Source organism: Carassius gibelio, chromosome A13, assembly GCF_023724105.1.
Source record: "Carassius gibelio isolate Cgi1373 ecotype wild population from Czech Republic chromosome A13, carGib1.2-hapl.c, whole genome shotgun sequence".
Lineage (NCBI taxonomy): Eukaryota > Metazoa > Chordata > Actinopteri > Cypriniformes > Cyprinidae > Carassius > Carassius gibelio.
Genome location: NC_068383.1, coordinates 3980544 through 4001341, shown reverse-complemented (window position 1 = coordinate 4001341; position 20798 = coordinate 3980544). Strand labels below are relative to the sequence as shown.

General features: G+C 36.7%; 2 protein-coding genes across 2 annotated transcripts in view; both read left to right on the top strand.

Moving 5' to 3' along the window:
• Positions 1–20798, top strand: part of LOC128025907 (low density lipoprotein receptor adapter protein 1-B-like) — a 137198-nt gene that overhangs the window by 54363 nt on the left and 62037 nt on the right. The gene's annotated exons all lie outside the window — the stretch shown is intronic.
• The window catches only part of LOC128025903 (collagen alpha-6(VI) chain-like), a 168344-nt gene continuing 164923 nt past the window's right edge, over positions 17378–20798 (top strand). The window contains exons 1-2 of the mRNA XM_052612501.1: positions 17378–17424; positions 17733–17786. The gene's annotated coding sequence lies outside the window, so the exon portion shown is untranslated. The remainder of the gene's footprint in view (positions 17425–17732; positions 17787–20798) is intronic.

Sequence of the window (20798 nt, the reverse complement as noted above, 5' to 3'; positions counted from 1 at the left end):
ACCATATTTATTTACAAATATTTTATCACTCCATGGGATATTTAAGTCCCACTTGAATGGTGGCCTTTTTGTGTCCTAAATTGTGCAAAAAACATTGTAAGAAAAGGTTTTCACACTGACAGCTCTCATTGTGACACATTGAGCAGCTCCATATGTTTTTCTGAGGAAGCAACAGTAACTGGGGGGAGGGGGGGGGTTGTGGACTCTGCCATATGTGCATGAGGATTTAATTAATTTCTCTTTAGCATTATCTTGTGTGAAAATTGATTAAAATATTTTTTTTCTTTTTGATGCATGAACTGGCAAGGCTTAAAAACATGGGTGTGATTAATTTACTCAGAAATAAACCATTAAGTTGAAGTATGCATATATCATAAAGTGGGTGGGAACGCCCCCATCACTTGTGGTTTTTAGCATAAAAGTCTAATTTGGGCATCTGGAACATCTTGACTCGAGAAATTTCTTTGGAAAAGAGAGAAGACTGTATGAAGACTGCTAGCTGTGAATGAAATGAACACATGTTCTGCAGGAATTTTGCCTTTGTTGTAATGAGGTTTAAAGTCTAATTTTGGTGTCTGGAACTTGCTAAGAAATTTCCTTGGAAAACATAGAAGGCGTCACAACAATGTGTGTGACAAAATATGTCTTTTCAGTGACCATAATTTTAAACAACTGTTTAAAGTGCAGTTCATATTTTAATTTAGAAAATATAAATGAATGCACTTTTAAAAGATTAGACAATACTCAAATCTGTTAACACTGCACACGTGTTATAAAGATAAAATATAAATCAAATCTATGAATAAAATGCATTTACTGATTCCCTCTGACAATCATCTGTAATTTGAGTGTTTATAATTTGACCTGATCAGGGGGCCCATGCCATGATGGTAGTTGAACAAATTCAGAGTTACAGGATTACTTTAAAGTTGACAAAAACAAACCACTCCATTCTGGCTTTGTTAGTATGCTGAACATCAACTGTCTTTGTCAGCTCAGGCTTTGATCCTGAGTTTGTGGAGTGTGTGCGCATGAATGTGTTACATAAAGGCAATCACAAGCTTTGCAACAGAGTGAGGAAGATTTACTTTTTGCGAGAGAACGACTGAGATTCAAAACTCTTTAATTAAATGTCAAGAGATTGAAGTATATAAGGAATTTAAATGCATTCACAATAAAGAAAGTACTAGTCCAGGAAAGATGGCAAATAAAACAAATATCTTTCTCTATCAGTGCAGTCACAGATGAAGCTTAAGTTAGTTCAAGGATATAAAGGATTTATTGTCATATGTCCAGTGAGGAAAAGAAGTTTCCCAGAGCAATGAAATTCTTTCTTGGCTCTCCACAACACGAAAGCCCATACAACTGCAAAACTATACAAACATACATACACAACTATACAGACATACATGCATACGTAATAAAAATAATAATAAAAGCTTTGTTGCAGAAGTAGGAATATAGACTATGTATATGCGAGTATAGAGTAGATATATAGACTATGAAAAAATAGAAATAGACTGAAAGTTGAATAAATATGCTTTCCATTGATGTATGGATTATTAGGATTTATTAGGATATTTGGCTGAGATGCAACTATTTTAAAATCTGGAATCTTCCAAAAAAGTATCAAAATGCTAAATGTTTGCGAGGAGGTAAAGTCATAGTGGTAGCTAAAAACCCAAAACAGCTAGACCAAATCATTAAATGAAGGAAAAATAATGATGAAAAGATAGAGAAACGCAATGAGGAGTAATCTCAGGGCTGTCGACATCAGCAACAAATGAAGAAACTAAAGCAAACTTGAAAGGTGGAATGGCACAAGATGTCAAACAGCTAATATCAAGTAGAGACAATAAAAAACAGGAAAGGTTCAGTGTAATGATACATTTAAGTGATACAATTCCTAATCGGTTTGTACTGGGCATGATGAGTTATCGAGTAAAATAATATATACCTTCTCCTCTGAGATGCAACAAAAGTCAAAGGATAGGATATGTAGCAGCAGTCTGCAGATAAAAAACAAAGATGTGTAAAATGCGGGAATACGAACAATGTAATGCAACAACTAGGAAATGCTCCAACTGTGGAGGAGACCACAGTGCAGCATACAGAGGCTGTGAAATAAAAAAAAAACCAAAGAAATTGAGAGATACAAAATAGATAATAAATACATGCAGACACCGTAAAAAAGTAAAAGAAAAAAAGGAGAGATAAAGAACCAAGTAACATAGCCGAATAAATACCAAGAAAACTATATACAGATGCAGTAAACGAAAACATCAAGCAACCAACAAAATGTTCACATGCATGTGGTGTCAGACAAGATAATGTTAGTGGAAAAGGAAAAGTTCCTGTACCCTCATTTCATATCAGTGCATAGAAAAGGTTCTATATTTAGTCCTACAAATAAAATTTAGAATGTGCCTAAGTACAAGGAAATCCGAATTTATCAAACGTGCGCACGCAATTTTTACCCACATGAGTAAGCAATCATTGTTGATAAATTCCACATGCGCATAAGTACCATGCTCGTTCACATTCATTTGCACTCGGGAACACCTCGAATGAACCATATATGTTCCTTTTTTTGGTGTCACTTTCATTAACATTGAAAAAGAAACATTAAAAACCTTTAAAAAAAAAAGGAAAAAAGTGCCTAATACTTGGCCTATAAACAATTTACATTATGGAGAAGGGCGCAGGCAAGCAACACGCAAACTGTGCAAGGGATATGCTGGAGAACATCAGTAGAGAAAGTGAAAGTAAAAAAAAGAAAACAAACTGACAGCTTTCTAACCCTGCCTTAATGGCTAATATTCTATGAGACAATGAGACGAAAGACGAAATTACTTCAACATATTATATCATGAATTATTTTCTTAATATTTATCTTGTGGCCATATAGTGAAAAACATGAGAAGATACATATTGTTAAACAGGTTGTTTTTGACAATAGGTGCACGAAATAAAACTGCTCTTAATTTTTATTGATGACTGCAGTGTTAATATTTTTTATTATTATTATAGGCTTGTAATTTATAGCATAAATTAATAGACCTTAAAGAATATAAACTTTTTCAGTGAGGAGTAAGCTAAAAGACTAAGCTTTAATTATCCTCACAGCACATCATGCAGTGGTAAGCTATGAAATAATTTCGAGGCAATAATTTCATGAAATTTAATAATAAAAGTAACCTACTAGTAATAATAAAAGGCCTAATAATAAGAAGAATGTAACAAGCCTACAATATTTGGAGATACTAAATCCTCTTAATATTGCCTATTTTTGATGCTTTGACAATATCTCTGGCTATCGTCCATGCATGATACGACGCATCTCAGCCAGGGACGGACTGGGAGTTAAAAAAATCCCTGGATTTTCTCTCAAATAGGCCAAAACTGTCGCTACTATCCCACAATATTACAGCAATTCTGTCGCGTTTATGGCAAATAACATCACAAAACCAATGGTGACCCTGCTGACAAAAAACCATCACAGAAATTCAAATGATTTCCACTAAAAATTATAGATCCTTCAGGATGTCTTAGAAGGGTGAAGTTTCTAAGTCACAACAACTTGTTACTGGGGTTCCTCAAGGCTCAGTACTTGGTCCACTTCTCCATCTACATGACATCATTAGGATCTTTCATTCAGAAGCATGGCTTTTCTTATGACTACTACGCTGATGACACTCAACTCTACTTCTCATTCCAACCAGATGATTTGACATTAGTTTCTCGCATTTCAGCCTGTCTGAGTGACATTTCTAGCTGGATGAATGACCATCACCTTCAGGTCAACCTTACTAAGGCAGAACTGCTGGTGGTTCCATTTTACCCATCCGTTCATCACAACTTCTCTATACAGCTGGGTTCATCAACCATAACTCCTTCCAGGACAGCCAGAAACCTGATGGATCTGGCTTGTGATTGAAAGTTGAGATGGATCATCAGTTAAGCTTCACAGACCATATCGCTACAACAACCCCGTCCTGCAGATTTGCCTTATTCAACATTAGGAAAATTAGACCCTTCCTGTCAGAGCAAGCCACCCAACGTCTTGTCCAAGCTCTTGTTTTCTCTAGACTGGACTATTGTTATGCTCTCCTGGCAGGCATTCCTGCATGTACTATCAAACCTCTGCAACTGATCCAGAATGCAGCAGGTATGTATGTCTTCAATGAGCCAAAAAAAAGCTCACGTTACTCCTCTCCTCCTCAGGTTACACTGGCTACCAGTAGCCGCTCACATCAAATTCAAGGTACTGATGCTTGCCTACAAGACGACCACTGGCACGGCACCAACATACCTAAACTCACTAGTTCAATCTTATGTGCCCTCCAGAAGTTTACACTCTGCAAGGGAAAGACGCCTTGTGGTGCCATCCCAAAAAGTTTTAAAATCACTCTAATGGACCTTTTTCTGGACTGTGCCCAGCTAGTGGAATGACCTCCCAATCTCAATTCGAACTGCCGAGTCTTTAATCATTTAAAAAAAAAAAACATCTAAAGACTGATCTTTTTCGCCAGCACTTAACCAACTAATAGTAGTACTTAACCTTTCTTTTCGTGTCTATCATATTTTTAAAAAGAAAAAAAAGGAACAACAACCTGGCTACGTGTTCTGTACTAGGCTAACTGAGACTTGTCATGGCACTTGTATACTGTTGTTGCTCTCTTGTTATTCTGATTGCTTTTATTTTTCTCATTTGTAAGTCGCTTTGGATAAAAGAGTCTGCTAAATGATTAAATGTAAAATATTAATGTAAATGTAACTGAAAATCATATTTAGGTCAAAACAGTCTGTGAAATAAATCTGCTGTATGTAAATGAAGTTGCCTATATAAAATTGCTAAATAAATCTATCTAGCAGTACTTTTTTACTTAAGTACATAAAAGTTGAGTACTTTTGTTCTTTCACTCGAGTAAAATTTAAAAAGGAGTACTTTTACATTTACTGGAGTTATATTTTATTATACGTATCTGTACTTTTACTCAAGTACTTGATTGGTGTACTTCATCCACCAGTTTTTAACTCTGTAATTAATGTGTTTCAAAATTAAACAAAGTACAATACTTTAAACAAAATATACTCAAGTAAAAGTAAATTTACAGATAAAAAAAAAATACTTTAAAAAGTAGCACACAAAAAAAGCTTCTTAGTTACAATTACGCAGGTAAATGTAATCCATTACTTTCCACCTCTGTTAATTCCCACTTGAATGGTTGCCCTTCTGTGTCCAAAATTGTGCAAAAACATTGTGAGACAAGGTTTTCACACTGACAGCTGTCATTGTGACACATTGAGCAGCTCCATTTGTTTGTCCGAGGGTGCAACAGTAACTAAAGTGGGGGGGCTTACTGATGGGTCATTTGTGTGCTGTGGACGCTGCTCTCATTGTGCATGCACGGAAAACAGTGCATGAATACTTAATTGATTTCTCTTTAGCATCTTCTTGCATGAAAATGGATTAAAATAAGGTTTCAAACTATGTGGATGCATTAATTGGCAAGGCTTTGCATCCGAAACTTGATTTTCGTGACAAGTCAAAAAATAAAGCATTAAGTTGAAGGGGGAATTGAAGGGTGTAAACATCCTCCATTTCTTGTGGTATTGAGCATGAAAGTCTAATTTTGGCATCTGGAACATCTTGACTGAAGAAAATCCTTTAGAAAATAGAAAAGACTGTATGAAGACTGCTAGCTGTGAATGAGATGAACACATGTTCTGCAGGCATTTTGCCTTTGTCTCATTTTGGTGTATGGAACTTGCTGAGCAATTTCCATGGAAAAGAGAGAAGGCTTCACAACATATGTCTTTTTAGTGACCATAATTTTAAACAACTGTTTAAACTGCAATTCATACTTTGAGTTATAAAATATAAATGAATGCACTTTTAAAAGACTAAACACTACTCAAATCTGTTAACACTGCACACGTGTGCTATAAAGATAAAATATAAATCACATTTATAAATAAATGCAAGCTGAACATCAACTTTCTTTGTCAGCTCAGGCTTTCATCCTGAGTTTGTGGAGTGTGTGTCCATGAATGGCTTTGCAACAGAGCGAGGAAGATTCACTTCTCGTGAGAGTATGGCCCTGTATGACATCATGAAAGTCAGAGTTGCTTATATGGACACTTCTCCTGAGCGTGCAAACAAAGCAAAGAGAGCGAGAGGGCACCCATCAACATGCTTCATTCAGGTTTAGGGATGAGTATCGTTTACAATTTATTGATACAGATAATGCGTATCGATACTGGTACTTATTTATATTGTTATCAATACTATTTGGTCAAAAAAGATATGAGGTGAAAATTGTTGAAAATTTCAAGTTATTTTATCACTACTGAACTTTAGCAACTGTATCAAAGTTCTTCAATCAAGAGCAGTGAGTTATCTCTTTGTGTTTATTTTATTAAGACGATCCATTTTAGTTTCACTTTCATTTTCGAGATTCACGATCACACTTATTCATGGAGCGGCAGTACTTACCACACAGTTTACATTATTAGATGTTTGTCAGTGGTGCTGAGGAATTGCAAATCATTAACCATCATCCTCAGTCAGGTCAGTAAGCAGGTTTATGTTTGCTAATCAGCTTAGCTACAGCCATAATGGGATGCCTTTGTCCATAGGGATTTCCTGGCGTCAAAAGTTACTTCTATCTTATGGGTCCGATCTGGAACAAACCAAAAACAGCCTTGCTGGCTTCGAGTATGAATGAACAACACAGCGCACTAGTTTACAGCGCTCTTTGATGTTCACATCGTTTTGGATGAGAATAAGGTGTCCAAAAAGTTTTATTCAAATTGGCCCTTGAAAACCTCTATGTGAACACACTTTCCTGAGAAAAAGTGCATGGGAAAGTGTTTAGGTTTTATTAAAAATCGGGTGGACTCCTCCCCCGTGTATTGTACACCACAGCGAGCCACCATAGAGGGAGGAAAGAGCCGTGGGTTGCCAACCCCTGGCATAGACTAATAAGAATAAAGTGCAACCTCTTGTGCACTTGTTTACTGTGTTTGTTTTAATCTAGAGCTCCAAAAACGATTAAATATTTGCATACATACAGAGAATCACTTAAGACACTTTGCTGTAGACCCATTCCACATAATAATATTCATTAAAACTGTATGTTAACATGTAGGAGCTTGCTGCATGAATCCGTGAGTAGGCTACAGTTTACAAATCCATGGGAACGGATTGCGCAAGTGTGCGCGCAGATTATGAATTTGTGGGTATAGATTAAAAAACCGAGGGTACGGTTTACAAAATCTCAGCGCACGGATTAGAAATTCGTGGGGCTAAGATGGGACATTCAAACCAGAAAGACAGCTTAAATTTGACTAAAAGGTTTTTGTTTTTATGCTCAACTAAAGTGAAATAATGAGCATATTTCCACTTTGAGAAACTTGTGTTGCTCTAGCCTTGACTCGCCATGACTGCCGCACATACTGAATAAACGGAAACATGCCCACAGTGCGTCTTCATGTTTACAGTGGATGTTTACAATGCGTCGCTGCTGCAAACAGATTAGGCTGCACTTCAGTCAAAATTAATTAATTTAAAAAAAAGTAGCAGACAATGCACCATATGGTAATGGTAACAGAGTTAATTTATTTAAAAAGTAATGCATTACAGTATTAGTTATTGTCAAAAGTAACTGCGTTACACTTACAGTTACTGCCCAACACTGGACAACACTCTTAGAAAAAAGGTTTCATTGGAGTTCTATATAGAACCTTAGGGTTCGCAAACCCACTTTGAACCCCCGAACTGACTCAAATGATTCGCGAACCCGCTATGAACTCCCGAAGTGATTCAAATGAATCGCGATCCCGCTCCGAACTCCCGAACTGACTCAAATGATTCACGAACCCGCTCCGAACTATCAAACTGATTCAAATGATCCGCGAAGCCGCTCAGAACTCCCGAATTGACTCAAATGATTCGCGAACCCGCTACAAACTCTCGAACTGACTCAAGTGATTCGCAAACCCGCTTTGAACTCCCGAACTGACTCAAATGATTCGCGAACCCGCTCCGAACTCTCAACCTGATTCAATTGATTCGCGATTCCCAAACTGACTCAAATGATTCGCGAACCAGCTCCGAAATCCCGAACTGACTCAAATGATTCACGCTCCGAACTCCCAAACTGACTATAATGATTCGCGATCCTCAGACTGACTCAAATGATTTGCGAACCAGCTACGAACTCCCGAACTGACTCAAATGATTCACGCTCCGAACTCCCAAACTGACTCAAATGATTCGCAAACCCACTTTGAACTCCCAAACTGATTCAAATGATTCGCGAACCCCAAACTGACTCAAATGATTCGTGAACCCGCTCCGAAATCCTGAACCGACTCATGATTCGCGATCCCGCTCCGAACTCCCGAACTGACTCAAATGAAAAATGACCAAAATTAGAGTTAATAAATAAATAAACAAGAACCATGGCAGAGGAAAAAGTTAAATAAGAAAGGCAGTGGCTATTTCCAAATGCAAATAGCTATATGTTCTATTTACACTGTTAAAATAGCAGAATTTTCTGCTATTTATACTTCTTATTGCAAATAGTGGCAATTATCTGCAGCTCAGTACTGTAGTACATCATAAAACAGTATGTAAATTATAATTTTAATTCAAATTGTTAAATGGATGCTACCTTATTGGGACAATAAAGCCCTTATTTCCTTAATTTTGATTGAAAATAAATTATTTTCTGGTGTGATTTGAGATTTGAAAAGGGAAAAAAACATAGTCAAAAAGCAGATTCAAAGCCGGGTCGTTCCCATCAAATTGTGAACCACACGTTTTACCATCTACACCACTAGAGCCGACAACTGTTCTTTATATGTTGTAATGATGACTAGCTTAATAAGAAATATATGAGGTGCCATTAAAGTGTAATATTACAGCATACACAGTGAAGTAAAGTGCAACAGAATGTTAATATATTGTAAATTGTAAACTCCATTTAATTTTACATCAGATGAAACATGGTTAAAATTTTCCTTTCTTTTTTTCCTTCCTAATGTTCTTTATTACTTTAACATTTTATTAGTTTATTAGAGTACTTTAACGACGTGTGACGTCATGCACGACGCAAACAACTAACGTCATCATGCAATGCAAATTACAAATACATGTGCAGTCACCATGTGTAGGTACCATGTGTTATAGACATACCTTATGTCACTTTTCGCATGCACGGTAAACACATACCTGACATAGGTATGTGACGTCAATGCACTACAGGCTGCAGCAAGTGGTGAAACTTTGCAGGTGATTTGAGTTGATAAGCTGATTGCCATGTCACCATATTCTAAGTTGTTCAGATAGTGAATTGTTTTTTTTGTTTTTTTTTAATGTAAGCCAAAATCATCACAATTAAAAGAACCAAAGACTTGTATGCACTGAATTTATTTAATACACGAGTTTCACAATTTGAGTTGAATTACTGAAATAAATTAACTTTTTCACAACATTCTAATTAAATGAGATGCACCTGTATCTGTGTTTACTGAGAAAACCCAATGCCCTGTTAATCCACACATGATCTCTCCTTATTACACATTAAAAACCAGCACTGGGACTAACCATCAACTTGCACCACTCATGTTCTGCAGCTGAGCAGGAAAGTCTAATTCTGGCATCTGGAATACATTGACTCTAAACTTCTTTGGAAAAGAGAAAAGACTGAAGGACATATGATCAGCAGGCATCTCAGCTTTGTTGAACTGAGGAAATCAGTCTCATTTAGTCTGAAACTTCCAGAGAAATTTCTTCAGAACTTCTCAGTGACCATAATTTTAAACATATGTTGTTTTTGGGGGGGTATATGTGATTCCTCCGCTGCCAATTTACCCAAAAGTATTTTCAAAACCCCAGGTTGCCAGTTGGTGGGAAGCCATGGAATACAGCAAACAATCTGGGACATAGATTGCAAATTCTACATGACCTAAAAAGCTTTGGCATCCATCTAAATGGTTTCACGACCAGTTTCAAAACAAATTACAGTCGTAAGTCTTGTCACCTTTCATTGTCAATTGTTCTTATTCCTGTTACCTGTTTTCAATCTAGGAACACATGTGAGCATCTGAGGAAGAGCTGGCGGGAGAAACAACTCTCTCCATTATTTAGAATTTCAAATACAGTACCCATTTTATCCATTAGCTAGAAGGCCTTCTTTATTTTACTAGAAAGCATGACAGCTGACAGCCTCACAATACGACGACACTTAAACTTGTATGTGAGAAACTTTTGTGATGAGACAAAATAAAGCATTAGGTTGAAAGTAAATATCCAAAATGTGGGGGAGTATCAATCAATCAATCAATCAACATTTATTTGTATAGCGCTTTACAACAACTGTCAGGTATCCAAAGTGCTTCACATCATAGAATACAATAAACATCATATCATACAATAAATACATATAACAAAAAAGAAAACAGCAAGAGGGAAATTGTGTCACCACTACTATGTATTAAAAGCCATCCTAAACAGGTGGGTTTTAAGTTTAGACCTAAAAAGAGTTTCATCTGCAGTTGTACGGATATCAGGGGGTAACTTGTTCCAAAGTCTTGGGGCAGCAACTGCAAACGCCTGATCACCCCAACGCTTGTACTTTGACCTTGGGACTTCTAAAACCAGTTGATTTGAAGACCGTAACGACCGGCTGTGCTCACGCAGGGTTAAAATCTCACTTATGTACTCCGGTGCTCGGCCATTTAGGGCCTTAAAAACGAACAACAAAATCTTAAAATCTATTCTAAACTGTACTGGAAGCCAGTGTAAGGAATAGAGGACAGGAGTAATGTGTACACGCTTAGGTGTATTTGTTAAAAACCGAGCGGCAGCATTTTGCACAAGTTGAAGTCGTGCAATAGAGCCTTGACTTAAACCTACATAGAGAGCATTACAATAATCCAACCTCGAACTAATAAAAGCATGAATCACCTTTTCTAGATCATGCCTATTAAGAAAAGGCTTAACTTTAGCTAGAAGACGAAGCTGAAAAAAACTCATTTTGACAATATTGCTGATTTGCTTGTCAAATTTCATGTCGCAATCAAAAGTAACCCCTAAATTTCTGACAGCAGGCTTAAGGTATGGAGCCAAAGCCCCCAAAGTCACCGCTGAACCGTTTGGGTTGCCGAAGATGATACACTCCGTTTTTTCATTATTTAAACTAAGAAAATTTTGTGACAACCACATCCTAATATCATCGATACAACTAAGTAGGGAGTCTAGTGAGACATTATCATTCGGTTTTAAAGGCAAATAAATCTGCAAGTCATCAGCATAACAGTGAAAGGATAGATTGTGCTTTCCTATAATACTCCCTAACGGCAACATATATAAAGAAAACAAGATTGGGCCAAGAATTGAACCCTGGGGTACCCCACAAGAAAGAGGAGCAGCCGACGAGGAGCATTCACCAATCATAACAGAGAAGCTCCTATCTGCTAAATAGGAGCTAAACCATTGAAGTGCCAAACCTCGAATGCCCACACAATGCTCAAGACGAGAGAGGAGGACTGCATGGTCCACCGTATCGAACGCTGCTGTGAGGTCCAAAAGCACTAACACAGCAGGACTCCCGGCATCCACAGACAAGGCAATATCATTATGTACTCTTAGCAGTGCAGACTCGGTACTGTGACGTGATCTAAAACCAGACTGAAATTTTTCGAGGACAGAATTTTTCTGCATAAAGGCTTGTAACTGTATAAAAACAACTTTTTCCAAAACCTTTGACAGAAAAGGCAGATGAGAAACTGGTCTAAAGTTAGATAACACTGAAGGGTCAAGATTTGGTTTCTTAAGTAGGGGCCTGACCACAGCATGTTTAAATGCAGCTGGGACACAACCTAGACTAAGACACAAATTAATTAAAGTGAGTAAACTTGACCCAATGGCGGTATTAAAAACTTCTTTCACTATCCTGGCTGGGACAATGTCTAACGGACAGTTGGTGGGTTTCATGTGCTGCACTACCTCAGAAAGCAGTGTAAGTGAAACTGGCTTAAAATCCTCAAAAACAGAGTATGTCCCACAGGGAGCTGCACCAATTAAATAGTACAAGAATGTTAGCTTTAATTGTTTAAAAATATATATATATTGGCCACTGGACCATCCTAACTCAATAAATTTGTGATTTCTTTGGAAAAGAGAGTAGAGAGTTTAACAGCTGTAAGCTATTAGTAGCTCAGTTTGTGTGCCTGGAACTTCCTGAGAAATTTCTTTGGAAAAGAGCAACACAATACTGTATGTGTGAACGGGCAAAAGAGGTGAAATTGGAGTACCATACTGAATGTGTTTTGTTTATATGTAGGAACTTCTAATTTCTCTCAAATTAAGCTCTTTTATCAGATGAAGCAATTGTGATTTTTAATCAGTCCTTGATGAGTTTTTAATCGTGAAACTGCATCATTTCATAAGAACAATGGTAGATAGAAGTACGAAATGACAGCAAATTTACATTTATTTTTTGTCCATGCAAACTCCTACTCTATTATTTGCTTTTTTAACATGTCTGTCTATTAGAACATCTGCTGTATTTGATTCCCATTCAGAATTGCCCTAAACAACACACAGAAAATAAAATACAATGAACTGTGGTAAGTTTACATGTTGGCCCTGTCTATGTAAATCTGCTATGTAAATTAAGCCAAATTTTTATTTTTGGGTCAACTATTCATTTACTTCTTAACGAAACACAACATGTCAAGTAATAAAATGCCTATTGAGATTCCTCTGGTTTATGAAATCGTTCAAGATTGTAGAATATGTGTCAGAAACAGTGGTTCACAACTGGTTTTTCTTTACAAAACTAAACAAAAATCTCCTTAAATTCAAATATTGAATTGACCCTTTCAGAATTAAATTGGTGACCCACCCCTTAAGAAATAACAATATAAATAATATTGTATAAAATCAAAAAAATTAGCCAAGTTTTTTTGATAACTGACCCAACACTGTACACATCCACGCAGGACATCTGAACCTGAGCTAAGTGAATAAAATAATGAATAAAGCAGGAAGTGATGTCGAAAATGGCGATAATCTTCTGCAGAGGTGAGGTTAAGTCACACTATTAAGACATAAAATGGCACATTCAACAATTGGTCTGTCACAGCCGTTAACCCATGTGTCCATGAGAGCCACCAGAGGGCACTCTTCCCAGATGACAGCCTCTTGTTTTGGACTACAATTCTCATTAAACTTTGCCAGACTATCATGCCTCATCATATCCAGATGTGTGTAATAATAGCCAGTTTAGCTCACCTTAATATATACCATGTGGACTCAGCCTTGTTTGATGAAGTACTGTTTTGTTACTCTTGTTTATTTTATGGCCTAATGGTTAGAGAGTTGGACTTGTAATTCGAAGGTTTGGGGTTCGAGTTTCAGGTCCGGCAGGAATTTGTAGGTGGGCGGAGTGAATCAACAGGGCTCTCTTCCACCCACAATACCACGATTGAGGTGAGACCCTTGAGCAAGGCACTGCTCCCAATATAACTGCTCACTCCTCCAGGTGTGTGTTCATGGTGTGTGTGCACGCACTTGGATGGGTTAAATGCAGAGCACAAATTCTGTGTATGGGTCACCATACTTTGGCACACGTCACTTTAAAATCTGTTTTTACGAGAGAGTTTTGAGCTGTAAAACTTACAGGATGTTTTTATAGTGCTATGACATTTTATATGTCAAAAGATCAAAGGAATTTTTATTTCTCTGTTCAGGATCCCTTTAATGGTGTAGTCAGTGTGGATTCAGCATAAAAAAATAAATAAAACAAGTATCTGTTCCAGATACAGTTACAGAAATGCTGTTTGCAGATGGATTGAGTTATCAACTTTCCTGTGCTGCCACTGCTGCCGCCATGTTGTGACACTTTGTGTTTACTTGCGAAAGCACAGATACTTTGTTTGGCCTTTCAAAATAGGACAAGACTAAAAATTAGAGGTTTAAGGGGTCATATTATGCTTTTTTAAAGTTAATTATTTTGTGTATTTGGTGTTACAAAATATTGACATGCTTTAATGTTCAAAAAACACATTATTTTTCAAATACTGTACATTATTGTAGGCCCGCCTCTCTCAAATGTGTTGTTTTCTACAAAGTCCCTCCTTCCGTCAAGCACAGTCTGTTCTGATTGGCTAGCTGACCCAGTGCATTGTGATTGGCCGAACACCGGAAGCACTCGACAGAAATGTAACGTCCCTCTCCATAAACGTCAGTTACATCTTTCAAAATAAATGTAAAGACAGTAGTAATTTCCTTAGCTTTACCATCAGTTCAAGCCTGAAAGGGGAACAGAGTTGTGTGACAGATACAGTGATGAAGCTCGTATGTTTTTGCAGTACACAAGCCACGGTTAAGACTGTGATGTGACTCTCTCACTCACACAAAATGCAAAACTCCTCATTTGAACATTCGATAGAAAATGCTTAAACTAATAACAAAACATACTTACAGTAGCTGATTCAGAAGCACCAAATTGTCGTAGCAAAGTCAGAATGATCTACTCTCCTAGATTCACAAAACGGTCATCCATAAAATGTATTGCAGTTCTGTTGTAAGTAATCTTAAAGATTCCTAAATCTTCTACTTCTACTTTCTACTTTCTGCCTTCTACTTTCTGAAGGCCAAATAAAGTACTTTTGCTTTTGTCTAGATACACACAGCATCTCCCTGACATAACTGCTTCAACTCCATGATCATTTAGGCAGCATTACGCAAATATTTCCACGCAGTGATGTAGATGTGGAGCAGTTTTGAACGAGCCATTTCAGAAGGGTGTGGCAGAGTCTTAACTTTGATAAGGAATATCTCTTTGGCTTTGAGATTTTAGTCTTGCAATTTCAACTTCTTATCTATGCACAATCACCTTGTAACACTCCAAATAGAAAGGAAAACTTGACATTGCATCATATGACCCCTTTAAAGGGGGGGTGAAATGCTCGTTTTCACTCAATATCCTGTTAATCTTGAGTACCTATAGAGTAGTACTGCATCCTTTATAACTCCAAAAAGTCTTTAGTTTTATTATATTCATAAGAGAAAGATAGTCTGTACCGATTTTTCCCGGAAAAACACGACCGGCTGGAGGCGTGACGTGTGGGCGGAGCTAAAGAATCACGAGCGACAGTAGGCTTTTGCGTCGAGAGCGTTTGGAAGCTGTGACACCGTGAGGACAAAACCAACCAAAACAAACCATGGCTAACAGTCAGATTCAGCGTATATTTATGATCCAGAATCAGATCCAGAGGCTGAAATTTAACAAGAGCAGCATCAGCAACAACGTTGTTGTTTACTTGATGTGCTTATGCGCCGATAGCTAAGTTAACAACACAGAGATATTTGAAGCAGTTTTACTCACCGCATGCGGTTCCAACACACGGTCATGACCCTTTTCGTTGGGACTGCGTTATCCTTAAGAAATAAACGATGTGCAAATCCGTCGTCAAACTGGGCCTTGTTTGTAAAACAAGCATTTTAGAAATGCAGGGGAACAAACACAAACACTTGCACAACTCGGTTGATGCTCTGTAAAAATAAACTCCATCCACTGGTCCCTTAATGCTGTTTCTCTTTTGGTAATCTGTGCAGGGTTGTCTTGCCCTGGCAACCAAAAACACACTCCTTTTGTGACATTTCGCGACGCTCTCGCTCTGATCAGTGAAGGTCTGTTGTGCTCTCAGTGCTCTGCTATACGGGAGCGCGCGCTCTTCCGGCAAACGTGCCCTTAGGACCCATATAAGGAAATTCCGCTCCATCTAACGTCACACAGAGCCATACTCGGAAAAAACTTTCCGAAACTTGTGACAAACCGGAAGGAGTATTTTTGGAACAGAAATACTCCTTCAAACGTACAACTTAATTTTTGAAACTTTGTCCATGTTTAGCATGGGAACCCAACTCTTTAACAGTGTAAAAAACTCAGTATGCATGAAATAGCATTTCACCCCCCCTTTAAGTTGTATTTACAACATTGTTCCAGAACAGTTCAACCCAAATATTCAGATGTGTGCAGCACATTTTATTTTATGTAATTTTACTGTTTCCTGGTCCTGGGAGGGTGAACTACAATGCCGGCTGTTTTAAATCACAGTTTGTTAGTATGTTTACATAAGAAAATTTGCCACTGATGATTCAATGTGAGTTTTGAGCAGTGTAGAGTAGAGCTTGTTGTTTGTCATTTCTCCAATCACAAATGCAGACAGGATTTTGTATTTAAGTGGCACGACATGCAACGCTTGAGATATTCAGCCAATCACAATGCACTGGATAGCTGGCCAATCAGAGCACACCTCGCTTTTCAGAATGATGAGCTTTGTAAAAATCAATGCGTTTCAGAAGTCGGGGCATAGAGGAGAAACAATGAAGTACAGTATGTGGAAAATAATATTTTTCTATTTATTTTTTACCTTAAACAGCATAAATACATTTCATTACAACAAATACACAAATTAATGTTCATTTTAGCAACATCATATGACCCCTTGTCTTCACATAATGGTGGCCAAAAGATTTTTTTTTTTAAGGATTTGCAAGAACTCACTCACCAAAGCTGCACTTATTTGATCAAAAATACAGTAAAAAAAACTGAATATTGTGAAATATTATAGTTTAAAATAACTTTTCTATTTTAATATATTTTAAAATGTTATTTATTTCTGTGTTCTGCATCATAACTCCAGTCTTCAGTGCAACATGATCATTAAAATATGTAAATTTGCTGCTCAGTTATTACTGATGCTCTGTTCTTAATGGTTTTTATTATTATCAACACCAAGTTTGAGGTCATTGAGGGCAATTACCTTTTGTTCTCAAATGTGTCTAAATCAGTATGAATGGCAATAAATTTTCAGTGAATACGACTTAAAGGCAGTCTGTGTCTTACAGCTATCAAATGAGTTCAGTAGATCTGCAAATTTAGAACAAAAGCATATGGGACATTTTATTTAGTGCTTATTCCATAGAGAGAGAGAGAGAGAGAGAGAGAAAAAGACAAAAAAATTTTTTTTTGAAATGACATTAGGTTAAGAAATTGACAGAAATTAACTTTTTTGTGAACTAAATTATTTTTTATCTAAGAACTTTATGGAAACAACAAACACAAAGCTGTAAACATCTCCAATAATCCAAAAGTGTAATATGAACACACTTCATTCAAGCTTTGTAATGTGAAGCTAAACAAATTAAAAATATATAATCCATGTGTGGGTCTGTATATACATGTTTAGTACAAAATACTAATAAAAAAAAAGCTTCTCCTTAAAAGGAAATTACGATGTTGAGGAGTGGCTTGATAGGTTTTTGTGGACCGTTTCAGATGTTCAGTTTCTTATCCACAGTCTCGGTTTAGACTCATCTCATTCGTGCCTGGGCTCTGTGTAAGTTCACCTCTTTACTCTATTTCAATATTTAGATAGTTTTCAGAGCTGTTTGCATAGAGGTAATTGGAGTATAAACCATGCAAAAGCATGATAATATTATAATGTATTGTGTTTTTAATCTGAATAATAAAATAAATTTACTATTAGCTTGCAGAGATGCCTATGTTTTTTTAAGTAATACTTTCCAGAAAAGATGACTGGCTTTTCCAGGTCTGTTTTATATACAAAAACTATTAAAGCAATCTTAAGCATAGATTTTATTTACATAATTTATTCAAGTGCCCTTTTCTGTTTCTGATTTTTAGTTTCTCATCCAGTGTCTTCGGTTTAAATTCATCTCATCCGTGCCTGGGCTCTGTGTAAGTTCACCTCTTTACTCTGTTCCTATATTTAGATCATTCAGAGAGAGGCAATTGGAGTATACTACAAAAGCATGATGATATTATTATGTGTAGTGTTTTATTTATTTTTTTTATAAAAAATTAGCTTGAAGAATATTTATAAGAGACACTTCTCAGAAAAGATGATTGGCTTTTCCAGGTGTGTTTTTATAAACAAATATTATTAAAGCAATCTTAAGCATAGATTTTATTCAAGTCCCTGTTTCTAGATTCAGATATGTCATTTTATTTAAATAGGACTGTCATGGTATTTAGTTAATGAATGTTCAGGCTCCGCTTTGAGTTTGGATTGTCATAATTGATCAAAGCACTAAGGTATATAGTTTTGTTATATTAGGGGTGTGCCGGTATGAGTGTCGGTACTGTACAGTTCATATTGCAAAATATCATTTGGAATGCACTTGCCAGAGGGATCTTATCATTATCATTAACGTTAGCTGGTATGTTCCCTTGACAACGAAGCACGGTGTCTGTCAGCATATTCGATTATGGACACAGGCATAAAAAAAAAAAAAATTACATTAAAAAAAGTTATATACATATACATATATTATATATATAGCATATTTAAGAAAACTTTTTAAAATATAAAATGTATGTTTATTTGCAACAGTTATGCTAACAACAATAAAAATACATTTATGACATTAAAACAGCGCTATCTGCTGACGGAAACTGCTGCGGTGTCACGTGAACATGCCAGCTGAAGATAATAGGCGCATTCGAGTTGAAGCAGCGCTGCACAGAATGATCACTGTATGACATCAAAGTACCGCGAGAGCGATTCGAATGCGTTGGATCAGTGTGCTCTCTTACCGCTCTCGCGGTACTTTGATGTCATACAGTGATCATTTTGGGCAGCGCTGCTTCAAGTCGAACGCGCTTATATAATAGAGAAAATTACCTTGCTCCCTCTGCCAAGTGCATTCTAAACGACTACATAATGGCACGCACGTGCCCTGCTCACTCCAAGTCCCCATTCCAAGGAGATAGGGGCGATCACTTCCATTTGGAATTTACCCAGTGAACCGATACTCGTACCAGCACACACACACACACAGCCTATATACGGTGCACAGCATAAATGAGTACACCCCTTCTTAAACTTAATAAATTCAGCAATTACTCTTTACTTAGAAGACATGTTAGGGTTCTTTGGAAATATGGGGTGAATTACAGACCTTTTTTTTTTCATTTCGGGAAGGGGACGCCATTTGTAGGGAGGCTCCAAACGAAAATGAACCGCTGAATCCCTTCTCGAAGTCCGTTAGCGAAGGAACATGCGATGGTCATTTCACACAGATATCCGTTTGTGATCATGTGATCTGCAGTTAGGAAATCTTGCGATGCATTTAAAAGCAAAGTTGGGGTTGATTTCGAGTTCACATACAAAGTATATAAAATAGACTAATTAAATTTGTCTATTTTAATGTAAGACAAAATATTTTTCGTCAATGATAGAAATATGATGTAAGAAGGTAGTGCAAGCAAGTTTATTTGGAAAAAGTTTAAAAGTAAATAAGACATAAATTGACAATATTCGAATAAAAAAATATTTATTTGCAACAACTGATGGAGGGCTGAATGTTGCAGGGGCAGAATAGTCAAGGTAACACTTGGTCAGTCATTCCCTTCGCCAAGGGAGTTTATATAATGACAAACGCTTTTATGAGACAGCAATGCCAAAGAACACACATCAAGGGCTCAGCCTTTCAGAGGGGGGAGGATAGGCTATAGGGATGCTCATTTCCTTTTACAATTCTTTTGGAAAATTTTGCTGCAAATATGACTACATCCTTCTGAAAGTTACTAAAAAAATGTATAAATAAATGTATTGAAACAAAAATGTTAAAGACATGTAATTTCCTGCCAAATAAAAGTGTTAGTCCACTGAATCAAACTCAAACTTAATGCTGGCAGCAGTGGAAGCACTTAGGAAAGATTTGCCGGGTGACTTAGCATAAAAGAGGACAATGGTACAAGAGGAATACCATATAGTTGTTTTAAGTGTGAAAATATAGCAGAAGTGGCACCGACATTCCAAAAAATAAATAAACAAATAAGTAAATTGTTATAAGGCTTCATAAACAATCAGGTCTTCACTTTAAGTTTTTATTTAGTGATGGGTGAAATTTTCTAAAATAAGAGCATAATAAATAAAATGCTTGTCTAAGAGCTGACAAAAGCTATGAAAAGAATGACACATTATCTCACGGAGTATGACGCAGCCTGCAGAAGTAAAGTATGAAGGTAAAACAGTAGCAAAACTCGAGAGCTTGTTGATCTGAATGTGAGAACTTGTCATATTAACATTAGTATTTGTAAGTTAACATTTTTACTCACAGCTCTGATGTGAAAAGCTGAATTTTCACACATTGACAATGATCAAAATGATGAAAACACCTGTGTTTTGAATTGGAAAATTAATAGTTACAAATGTGTAGAATGATATTCACATAAAGAAAATGACGGACACAAATGTTTACGACATATTTACTTTTGCACTTTACTTCAGTTCAGTGCCAAGTCGGCACTTAAAACCTCTCACATCTGACAGTACAATTTCAAATCCTAGCTCTCTGACTTTTGCTACTCCTTTTGCAGTATTGCTGTTGCAAAACTCACCTGCGCACTTAGATGTGAGAGAGCAGTATGGAAGCAGATTAGTCTCAAATATAAATAACGCAAAAAACACAATTCACACATGCGTAGACAATTCCACATGCATGAAACCTAATTATACGTACACACAAAAAAAAATTCACGTGTGAAAAAAAAAAATCTATTCACAAAAAGCAATTCACATGCACAAAATAAAATTATATATTTATAAAATACATTTCTCAAATGCAAAACACCAATTTGTAGATATACAACTGTGCACAAAAACCTTTGAATGTTTAAAATGTACGAGTGTCTGAATGTAAAAATCGTCATTTACTACGAATCCACTCGGATTTGTGTGTGTGT